The sequence below is a fragment of the Neltuma alba genome, unplaced genomic scaffold, assembly GCF_004799145.2.
Source record: "Neltuma alba isolate B1F8T4 unplaced genomic scaffold, ASM479914v2 tig00003991_pilon, whole genome shotgun sequence".
NCBI lineage: Eukaryota > Viridiplantae > Streptophyta > Magnoliopsida > Fabales > Fabaceae > Neltuma > Neltuma alba.
In genome coordinates, this window is record NW_021633511.1 from 1 (window position 1) to 12,097 (window position 12,097).

At 35.2% G+C, this 12,097-nt stretch overlaps 1 pseudogene; it reads left to right on the top strand.

Moving 5' to 3' along the window:
- The first annotated feature begins 336 nt into the window (after positions 1 to 336).
- Positions 337 to 2,086, top strand: LOC114743323 (anthranilate N-methyltransferase-like; annotated as a pseudogene).
- The last annotated feature ends 10,011 nt before the right edge of the window (positions 2,087 to 12,097 follow it).

Below are 12,097 nucleotides of genomic sequence, written 5' to 3' on the forward strand. Positions count from 1 at the left end.
TCTTCAAATTATAAAGCGACAAGTTTTGACCAAAAAAAAAAATATTATAAAGCGACAAAGAAAAGATAGCAGAGAGAAATGGGGACATACTTCAATTCATTTTCTTTTCAAAATGAACAGGCCACGTGATCACTTTCTTTTGCCGAGCATTATTATTCGTTGCCGATTCATACAGTTTTTGAATCAAGCAGACATATTTCTCCCTTCAACTTATCACTCATGATGCTCAGTCAACAACAATCTCAGTCTCAGTCCAATCCTCTTCACACACAAAGAGAGCAATCCCCACACCAATAATAGATGACGTTGAAGAGAGAGTTTCTGCTGCGCATGCAGCTCGCGACCCTCCTCCGCGATTTCCATGGCGATGCAACAGCGTGGAGCTCGGCGTCTTCGACGTCATTCATAGAGCTGGTCACGACGCCAAGCTCTCCGCCGCTGAGATCGCGACAGAGCTTTCTTTCAGAAACTCCGAAGCGCCTTCCCGCACTCGATCGTCTCCTCTGGCTTCTAGCGTCGCACTCTGTTCTTTCCTGTTCCGTCTCACCAATGAGGATCGAGGGCCGGGGTGTTTTCCGACGAGTGTACGGCCTCCGTCCCGTGGCCAAATTCTTTGCGAAAATGAGGATGGAGTGTCGTTGGGCCCTTTTTGCGTTGAATCAAGATAAGGTCTTTCTTGATAGCTGTTAGTATGTCTTTTCCCTCAATATGAATTTAGTCTGAGATTGCAATTTGATATTACTTAAAATAATTGTATATATAATGGTTTTCATTCTAATAAGAAAAATCACAAAAAAGACCTTAAAAAAAAAATTACAAATAGGGACTTATTAATTATATTAATACAAGTTTTGATAATAATTGATAAGCAAATGACAATAATTTTATTAAGGGTCCTTGTATGCAACTTTTTAATTTTTTAAGGCTTTTTTTTTTAGATTTTTCCTTTTAATATAATATGTATGATTAATAAAGGTATTTTTAAAACACAATACGTCGCAAATAACTAATTTCTTTAATATTTATAAATTAATTATTTTAACTATTAAAGGTGGAGATAATATTATAGGAAAATATATGGACTTGTTATGTTAAGATGAAAAGAAAATTGATTTTTTTTTGGGTCAGCAATTGAATATTGGATTCATTAGTTATGACTTTAGTGTGCGTGTGTATATAAAGTTTTACTGTAAACTTGATAAGCATGGAAATTTCAGGCGAGAATTGAAGAAGCAATAGTTTGAAAGGAGGCATAGCGTTCAATAGGGTGTATGGCTCACATGCTTTTGAGTATCCGGGATTGGATTCAAGGTTTAACGATGTCTTCAACAAGGCAATGGTGAATCAGACCACCTTAGTTGTGACCAAAATTCTTGAATCCTACCGAGGTTTCGAGACATCACCCGACTTGTTGACGTTGGTGGAGGTCATGGGGTTACTCTAAGCTTGATCACTACTAATATCCTCACGTTCAAGGAATCAATTTCGACCTGCCTCATGTCATCCAGCACGCTCCTCCTTACTCTGGTATTGTCATTGCACACTGAATTGGGAACTCTCTGAAATGTTCATGTAAGCTTTTCTTGAAACAAGAAAGACAATTATCGGTGAATTAAATCAATGATTGTGACGTTATAGGAGTCGAACATCTGGGAGGAGATATGTTTGAAAGCGTGCCCCCAGGAGATGCCATCTTCATGAAGGTGGGGTTATTAGTAATGATAGTTATATAATCAATATGGTAATGAGAGGTTAATTAATTTCGGCTTTATTGGGCTAAACTTTGTAGTGGATACTTCACGATTGGAGTGACGAATGGTGCTTGAAGCTGTTGAAGAACTGTCACAATGCCATTCCTGAAGATGGAAAAGTGATTGTGGTGGACGCAGTTTTGCCCATTATACCAGAGACTTCTGCTGCTGCAAAGACCACTTCCCAACTTGATGTGATGATGAGACTCAGAACCCAGGTGGCAAAGAGAGAAGTGAGCAAAGTTCATGGAATTGGCTACGGCAGCAGGATTTAGTGGCATCAGATATGAATGTTTTGTTCGTAACTTTTGGATTATGGAATTCTTCAAATAGATATTTCCTTTTTCTGAGAGTATTATTATGCATTTTATAATAACCTGGTAATCAAATATGATGATTTATTTTGCATCCTGCAAATCCAACTGTGTTATTTGGAAGAAGTGTGAGAATACAAATTGGATATGGAAGTACGGTATGATTACCCTATATTATTCTTTTCTCATCACAACATTCCATAAGAAAATATGTTTCTTTTGATGATGACTAAATATGTTTTCTTAGGTAATGTAATTCTGAATGCAGTGAATGAATGACAAAGGATATGTATATGAAATAGAAGCGATCTCCTCATGAGCGACCCGGCAGATAACAAATACAGAGGAGAGGACCCCGCAGAAAACAAATACAGGGGAGAGAATTTTCTTATACTCCGTGAATCAGGCATCATAAATTTATTATTTTTCCCGCCCTTAAAACTGTACGAGATAATGGTGGAAATGATATCAAAGTGAAGTTTATTTTAAGTACAGATAATCACGTAACATTACATTGGATAATGTAGTATATGGTCACAAGCATTTATCAACAATGGTGCCATATCTTCAACCCACAATCCTTGCTCGTGTCCATGGCTCCTCTAGGCACTGCTCCCGTTATTTCGTGGTATGTTTCTTTTACTTTTCGGACAAAAGCATCCCTGTAATTGCATTAAACATGCTTATTAATGGCATGGTTATGACTAAAAGCAAAGTAATGGGATTTTAAAAATATTGTTCAGAACTTGATGAATTGATTAAATTCAAAATTTCAAGTCTGTGTATAAGGCTCACCTGTCTGGCTTGGAAACTAGTTCTTGTAAGCGAAACACTGTAAAAAGGAACAGAGATGATGAGTTAATAGATAGACCAGCAATATCTGTTACATGAGAGCAATAAGAAACAAAAGGATTTTGAGGCAGGTCTTAACTTGACAAACTTACTTCTTCTTCTTTTGATATTATAGAGCATTTCCCTGGATTAGCATAGTGCATTTAAACCTTCATTGTCTAGTGGTTTTTCCAAAAGAACCAAACTCAGATCTCCAGCTCTGAGCAAATTGGTAAGGCCGATTAAATCATTAAATCATATTTTTTATTTTTAATTTAATTGCCCAGTTGTAGCTCTGTTCCCTTTAATTTCATCTGGATATGTATGACCCAATTCTTCATGGTTAACGGACCTCTTTGACAAATATGTCTCTTGATGTGATTAGTGACGGAGCAATATGATATAATTAACAAAAGAAAATGAAATTAAGAACTGCTAGATAATTAAATATTTGGGCTATTTTCATTTGCGGACAGTGGGAATTAGGGTCGGCCCTTCAGGGCTGGCGGGCTTAAAAGGGCTAGTCTTCCAAGGCTGAAATTTTAAAAATATCCCAATTTGCTAGGCCCGACTCTTAATAAGCTTAAAGCACGGCTTGTCTCAACCGATTTCACCAACAACCAGGGATTGATTTTGCTGGCACCCTTCTCTCTGGTTGTCAAACCCATCACAGTTCAGCTCATCCTGGCTCTGCAGTTTCAAAGGCTGGCCAATAAATCAATTGATTTTCAAAATGCTTTTCTTCATGGATTCCTTACTAAGAATGTATATATGCAGCAACCTCCTGGGTTTGTTCATCCTAAATTTCCACACCACATTTGCAAGCTGCACAAGGCCATCTATGGCCTCAAACAAGCCCCTCGTGCTTGGTTCACTCGCCGCAGTGCTTGTCTATCTGAACTTGGTTTCTACTCTTCTCGATCAATACTTTACTATTCATCTGTCACAACTCTCATTGCACTATCTATATTTTAATTTATGTTGATGACATAATTGTTATTGGGTCCTCTGCTGATGCTATTAATAATCTGATCACTGCTCTTGGTGTCTCTTTTCTTGTCAAGAATCTTGATAAATTGCACTACTTTTTGGGCATTGAGGTTCTTCCTTCCACCTCTGGTCTTATTCTTTCTCAAAAAAAAAAATACATTCTCGACCTTCTTGAGAAAGCCAACATGTCCAATGCTCAACTAGTGTCAACACCTATGGCCTCGGGTTCTATTCTCACTGCCTCCCTTAGTCCTGATTATCCCAATCCTCACCACTACCGAAGTATTGTTTGCAGCCTTCAGTATTTAAGTTTTACCAGGTCAGATATCACCTTTGCCATCAACCGTGTTTGTCAATTTATGCACCACCCAAAGGAGCACTACTGGACAGCTATCAAACGCATCTTACACTATCTCAGAGGAACTTTTCATTATGCTCTGCATATCAAGTCTTCCCCGTCTCTCACCCTTTCTACCTTTTCGGATGCTAATTGGGGAGGCAACCTAGATGATTACCGATCCACAGGGGCCTTTGCTGTCTACCTCAGTCCTAATCTAATTGCTCAGAGTTCAAAAAAACAAGCCTCTGTAGCTCGCTCAAGCATTAAGGCTGAGTATAAAGCCATTGCCACCACTGCTAGCGAGGTTATCTGGCCACAAAACCTATTATATGAGCTTGGCATTTACCTTCCTGATGCACCTTTTCTCTACTGTGACAATTTGGGTGCCACCTACCTTGTTGCCAATACTATTTTTCACTCCAAGGCCAAACATATTTCCTTGGACTATCATTTTGTGTGTGAATGCCTCACTTTTGATCTTCTCAATCTTCTGCATGTCTCTTCCAGAGATCAGATTGCAGACATCTTAACCAAGCCTCTTCCTACCTCTCAGTTCAATATCTTGCATTTGAGTCTCACTGTCCTTCCAGTCCAGTTCAACTCATGGGGGAGTATTGAAGCCTAAGACAAACCAAGCACAACATTTAAACAAAGCCCATAACGGAGAGTGGGACGCTGGTAGAATTCTTCTCTCCTTTTTTACTTTTGCTTTACACGTGTAACACCTGTACTAGATAGTAATCTCTATATATTGGGCTACTACTATTTATAGAAATACAATCAATACACATGTTACTTACTCTTCTCCTTGAGTGTCTCTGTTGCCTTATTTTCATTTGAGTTATGTTGCCTTGTTTTCACTTCTGCTCTAATAAAGCGAAACACCAAATGACTACTCGACAATTATATTTGGAAAAAAAAAAGTAATAATACCTATACGACACCACAAGCTTGAAGAGGATAAAGAAGATCCAGAAAGCTTTTTAACACTCCATTGTATTCTGAGAATGTTCAATGAAATGTCCAAAAAAGTTGAAGGTGCGTGCTAAACTCTCTGCAAACAACATTGCCTTTCAAGTTTTCCAGGAAGAACCTAGAAGCAATGACTATGTTGAAGCCTTGAGGGGTTTGGTTCGTGTGCGAGAGGGCTTAATTATAGGTTAAAATATTGAATGATTTTGTGCTAACCAAAATGGGGTCCCAGTAATAATTAACATTTCACTTTCTTTACTTGTTCATTCTCAAAGTATACATTTTAATGACAAAGTAGCTGTATATGTAGAAAATAAACATTCATTAATGATATAAAAGTAATTTATTTTGAGCTCATCAAGTTATATGTGAGTTTCATGTGGTACTAAAACATTGAATTTTAATTTTTATGTTACAGAAATCTAACAGGTGGGGGAGATATGTTTGCAAGCATGCCTAAAAGGACGCCATCTTTATGAAGGTGAGTTATATGGAATTGAAGAATTTAGTAACTAACTCTACTAATAAACTATAGTATCCCTAAGGATGAGGGGTTAGTGATATTATGGATTCATCAATGGTAGTAGATACTTTATAATTGGAACGATGAGAAGTGTTGTGATGAGCATAAGCCCAAGGAAAAAGCCCAATCCCAAAAGACTAGCCTATTAGGAGGGAGAGCCCCTTAAACTTATAAACCCGCAATACTTGTGAGATTCCTCGATATGGGACTCATAACAAAGCACCCCTCTCAAGAGCCAACGTCCCTGGTGACTCCGCTCTACGGCATTTCACTCGGTCTTCTTACCGGTCAGAACCCTCCGCAGGTAACCCTTTCCGGTTGGTCGACTCTCAATGAAAGCACTAATGTGATGAGCATAAGCCCAAGGGGAGAGCCCAATCCCAAAAGACTAGCCCATTAGGAGGGAGAGCCTCTTAAACTTATAAACCCCACAACACTTGTGAGATCTCCCAATGTAGGACTCATAACAAAGCACCCCCTCGAGAGCCGACGTCCCCGGCGGCTCCATTCTACGGCACTTTACTCAGTCTTCTCACCGGTCAGAACCCTCCGCAAGTAGCCCTTTCTAGTTGTCGACTATCAATGAAAGTACCAGTGTGATGAGCATAAGCCTAAGGGAGAGCCCAATCCCAAAAGACTAGTCTAGTGGGAGGGAGAGCTCCTTAAACTATTAAGCCCCACAACATTTGTGAGATTCCCTGATATAGGACTCATAATAGAGCACCCCTCTCGAGAGCCAATGTCCCCGACGGCTCCACTCTACGGCACTTCACTCGATCTTCTTACCAGTCAGAACCCTCCGCAGGTAGCCCTTTCCTGTTGGTCGACTCTCAATAAAAGCATCAATATGATAAGCATAAACCCAAAGGGAGAGCCCATCCTAAAAGACTAGCTTATTGGGAGGGAGAGCCCTTTGAACTTATAAATCCCACAACACTTGTGAGACTCCCCACTGTGGGACTCATAATAGAGCACCCCCTCGAGAGCCGATGTTCCCGGCAGCTCCACTCTACAACACTTCACTCGGTCTTCTTACCGGTCAGAACCCTCCCCAGGTAGCCCTTTCCGGTTGGCCGACTGTTAATGAAAACACCAATGTGATGAGCATAAGTCCAAGGGGAGAGTCCAATCCCAAAAGACTAGCCTATTAGGAGGAAGCCCTTTAAACTTATAAACCCCACAATACTTGTGAAATTCCCCAATGTGGGACTCATAACAAGTGCTTAAAGCTATTAAAGAACTGTTATAGTGCAATCCGAGAAGATGGAAAGGTGATTGTAATAGATGCAGTTTTTCTACAACACCAGATACTTCTGCTGTAACAAAGAGCATCTCTCAACTTGACTTACTTACTTATGGCAACTCAAAGCCCTGCTGGCAAAGAGAGGAATGAGCAACAGTTCATGCATTTGGCTACTTCATCTTGCTTTAACGCCATTATTAGATATGAATGCTTTGTTGACAACTTCTGGGTCATGGAGTTCTTCAAGTAGATATATAGTAGGCAATTGATTAGTGAAATCTCTTGCTGATTTAGATTTATATCTCTCCATTTTATAATATATTTTGGTTATAAGAAAATGTAATATTGATTAGACCCAAGAAGAGGATAATTGGGTGGATATATACTTGATGATTGGAGTGATGAGTTGTGCTCGAAGAACCACTAAATGGAAAGGTGATAGTGGTGGCTGGAAGCAGTGTTTCCGGTTATATGAACACTCAAAATCCAAGTGGAAAGGACTTCTTGCAATTAGCCATCTCAGTCGGCTTTAGGAGATCTTCTGGGTTATGGAATTCTTCGATCAAATACACTTCATTTCATTTCCTTTTTTTCTTCCTTTCCCTTTTCATTTATAACTTTATGTTGACAACTCTTCAATATCTGCAACATTATGTCCTTGTGACGGAATGGGTTTGGGCACCCCAAGCTCATCAAATATGAATTGTCCACATTTGATGAGTTTCATGATGAGCACCTATATTAAATCCCTTGTATTCACATAGTTGTCTACTAACAAAGCACTTCTACTTTAATTGAACGCGTGCCTTCTAGTTGTGCCTGATCCTTCTGTGTTAGGAGGGAGAATATAATATGCTCATTCTTTCCCTATCAGCAAGCTGTTAATTTAGATGGTAAGTAGTCTTATCCCTATAAAAAGGAGAACACAAGTTCAAATTTCGAAAAGCGTATTTGTTGAAAGGATTTTAACCTTAACGTTACCAATCTGATAGAGATTAATTTTAAACCTAAAATGACTTGGGAATAATTTATAAATATATATATACATACTCTTTTCCCTTCTTACCATCCTTAAAACACTTTTTTAAGAAAAAAGAGAAAAGTACAATTTAATGGTCGTTAAAGAGATATCATTATTACAGATCAGGACTTTGAATTTGGAAAGTTATTGAGCAGGGCCTAATATAACCACCAAAATTGAGGAGAGAAGAGGCCTCTGCCCATGCGTTCATACAAGAGTAGTTAGCTAGAAATTTTTTGAATTCAGCTCCTCCACAAAAATGGTTCTTCTTAAGTCGATGAAGATGAAGACTTACAAATCAGCCTCTAATTAACTTAGTAGTAACTCCTAAGCCAGCTAGCCAATTAATAAATAGAGGGAGGGATCAGCAAATGGATTCTGTGCACATATTCTGCTTTTTTTAATAATTTTTATCATATATCGAACTAGATCTTGACCACGTATGCAAACCATGAAGCTTGAACTTAAAAAAATGTAGTTTTTTTTTTAAAAAAATCGAACATAGAAAAACAAATGGAAAACAGAAAGATTTTTTTTTCTTGATACAAATTAAACGAGGGCTTAAGCCCTTAAACAAGCTAAAAGAGTGATTTATTTTTTGCTTTTTTATCTAACTATACCTCTCAACTGATTTGTTTTCAATCATTAATTAAATAGGATATTAATCTCACCAAACAAAGAGAAGAAATATAGTGAAAGGAAGAGGGAAAGTAGAAGCACTAAAAAGCACAGTGGGGTTTTGGAATTTTGTGCCAGAAATGCAAACCATGAAGCTTGAACTTAAAAATATGTAGTTTTTTTTTTTTTAAATCGAACATAGAAAAACAAATGGAAAACAGAAAGATTTTTTTTTTCTTGATACAAATTAAACGAGGGCTTAAGCCCTTAAACAAGCTAAAAGAGTGATTTGTTTTTTGCTTTTTTTATCTAACTATACCTCTCAACTGATTTGTTTTCAATCATTAATTAAATAGGATATTAATCTCACCAAACAAAGAGAAGAAATATAATGAAAGAAAGAGAGAAAGTAGAAGCAGTAAAAAGCACAGTGGGGTTTTGGAATTTTGTGCCAGCTGATTAGATTGCCACAACAACCGTCTCGTTTAATCTCTATCATAGCTTTATATCTTGATCAATAGGAAAAATATATGCTGCCTTTAATTTCTCCCTAGTGATCATACACAATTTTAAAGGAGATTTCATATCTCCTACAACACTCTTTACAAAGTCTTAAAAACAATTAAATATTTTTCCTGAAACGCCTATAAAGCTTAAAAAACAAGAAAGAATAAATTTTTAGATATCAATTAATTTTTTGATACATATACATTGATGCTAACTCTATCATGAAAGTACTCAATTAAACAAAGTCTCAAATGATTTATAATTTAGGATCAACCAAGATTATTACTTTCAAAGAGCAAGTTATAGGTTTATTTAGGTAAAAATTTAGGTGATGAAAAATGCAATAAAATGGATCTAAAATAAAATGCAATCTACTAAATCTAAATGCAATATGCAAATGCTCTAGACTCTATACAAAAATTGAAGTAAACCAAATGAATGCCAATGTAATTTTTTGGGAGGTTTTGTTTAGAAGGGAAAGCAAAAGGCAAAGAAAATTAAGAAAGCAAAAACGAGGGATTTTCTTCAAATACAGTAGAGGGAACAACTTTGGATTTACTTAGAATTAACTTTCATAGCCTAAATCAATTAATTAGATCAAAGAGAAGTGACAAGAGAATGGAATTAATAAGTTCAATTATCTACTTGAAACAAAAAAATCTCACATTCAAAAACACTTAAACTATTAGAGAACTCATAACTGCATAGGACTTGTTAATTAAACCATAAAAAACCAATAACAATTAATTCTAAAAATTATGCTTAAAATCATTCAATTAAATAATTAGATAATTCACCAACTCAGTTAAAAAATCAAGAGGCAACAGAATTCAAATTTACAATTCAAACCATGTTAATAATTAAATTTACAATGAGAACTCAATTATAAATTTAATTAACAATACAAAAGTTAATAAACATAAATTTTAATAAGTATCTTGGCAAATATAATCCAAATATCAATCTAATTTAAGAATAAAAACGACAATTTAAAACTAAATTATCTTATAAAAATACAATTTAAAATTAAATAATCTCAAATCTTTAAATTAAAAAAATAAATAGTCTTCGAATGCTAGGCCAACACTCTAGCCCCTTTCCTGCTCCTCTCTAAGTTATCTCCCAAACAAGCTTAAACTGTCACGGTGAAAAGCTTCTTCCCAAGCTTCGTACATAGCACGATCATGGCGGATAAGGAAAATAACAAGGGTGAAGTATGCGCGGTTGGAATGATGAGGATGGATGGTGTGGTTGCGCGCGTGTCCGTGCGGTAAATAGAGGGGAATCAATTGAACGGATGATGATGGAATATGGTGAGTGGATGCTGACGAAAGGAAATCAAAAAACGCGATGATGGAATATGATGAGTGGAGTTGACGAGGTGACCGCCATAAAAGAAAAGAAGGATCGTTGGAAAATCGAGAGAGGACCCCTAAGGAGTGGCAGCTAGGTTAATTTAATAGAAAAAAGAGGAAATTTTTTTAATCCAAAACCGAAGCCTATTAATACTTGATTGAACTATTTGAATTTAGTTATTGGACTGTGTTTGAATTTTAAAAATAATTTTGCACCAGTAAGAAATTTAAAAAATTTCAAAAATAATCTTTCTAAAAATTTAAAAATTATTTTAAAAAAATAGGGAATATTAATTTCGAGTTAAAATTGAACATCCCAAAATATTCATATTTTCAATCCAAAATCTCAATAGTTATGAAATATTTTAAAATTAATCAATTAATCTAATAATACATAAAAATTTATTTGAGCCCAATTTAGTTCCTAGATTAAAGTGGGATTAAATATATAAAAATTAAGCTTTATTAATATACATACTAGATAATTGAGTTATATAATTAGAGATAAGGGTGAGCATGATTTTAGCTATTTAACTTCATATAAAGTTAATTGAAGTATATTAGAAAAAAAAATTATTTAATCCTAACAATCATGACATGATTATATTACTAAATATTATTTTATATATAATTAAATTATATATTAATTTATAAGTTAAATAAATTAATTTAAAAAATAATAAATAAAGATTAAATAAATTAAAATTTTATATTTATAACCAAAGTCAAATGTTTAACAACCCTTTGATGTGGGACTAGGGGCCTACTGAGCTATGTAATTTCATTTTCGGTGATCGTGTCCATACTGTAATCAGTATCTTTAAATTATTAGGTGGTTTATTTTCAGCTATCATATCCATACTTCAATCATTATCTTTAAATTATTAAGTCACAGAGGAAAGATACTCCTTCAATATTAGATATAGAATATAATTATTAAGTTGATTTTAATTTTAAATATAAAATTTATTTTTAATTTTTTTATATTAAAAAAATGATTGTGATGTTTTAAATAAACATATCATATTTTTTATAATTAACTAATTTATTTAATTTTTTTAATCTAATTAAATTAGTTAAATAAATTTTATACTCCCTCCGTTCTTTATTATAAGAGACATTTGATGCTTAGGGTATATTCCTATATATAAGAGATACTTAAAAGTTGTCTCTACTTTTTTGTGTTGATTTTCTATTTTACCCATATTTATTGTTTCCAACTCACACTCTCTCTCCCTCCCACTTCTCTTTCTTTCAATAATTTAATTGTTTTCTCTCATGCTCTCTCTCTTTATTAATGAGGGTATTTTTAGAAAAAAAATTATATTTTTTATACATTGATTGTTCTTAACTAATTTTAACTGTTTTTTTTATCAACATAATTCGGTTATTCGTCTCTTATAAGAAAATGAGGGAGTATTAAGTAACGAGAAGAGTATAATAGAAAGAAAGTAAGGAAATGATTAGGCGAACGAAATGCCAATTCATTTTCTTTTCGAAATGAAGAGGCCCCATGATCACTTTCTTTTGCCAAACACTATTATTTGTTCTTCAGAGCCCTATAAATCTGGTGATTCATAAATCTTTTGAATCAAAGCATACACATTTCTCCCTTCAACTTACCCACTCATG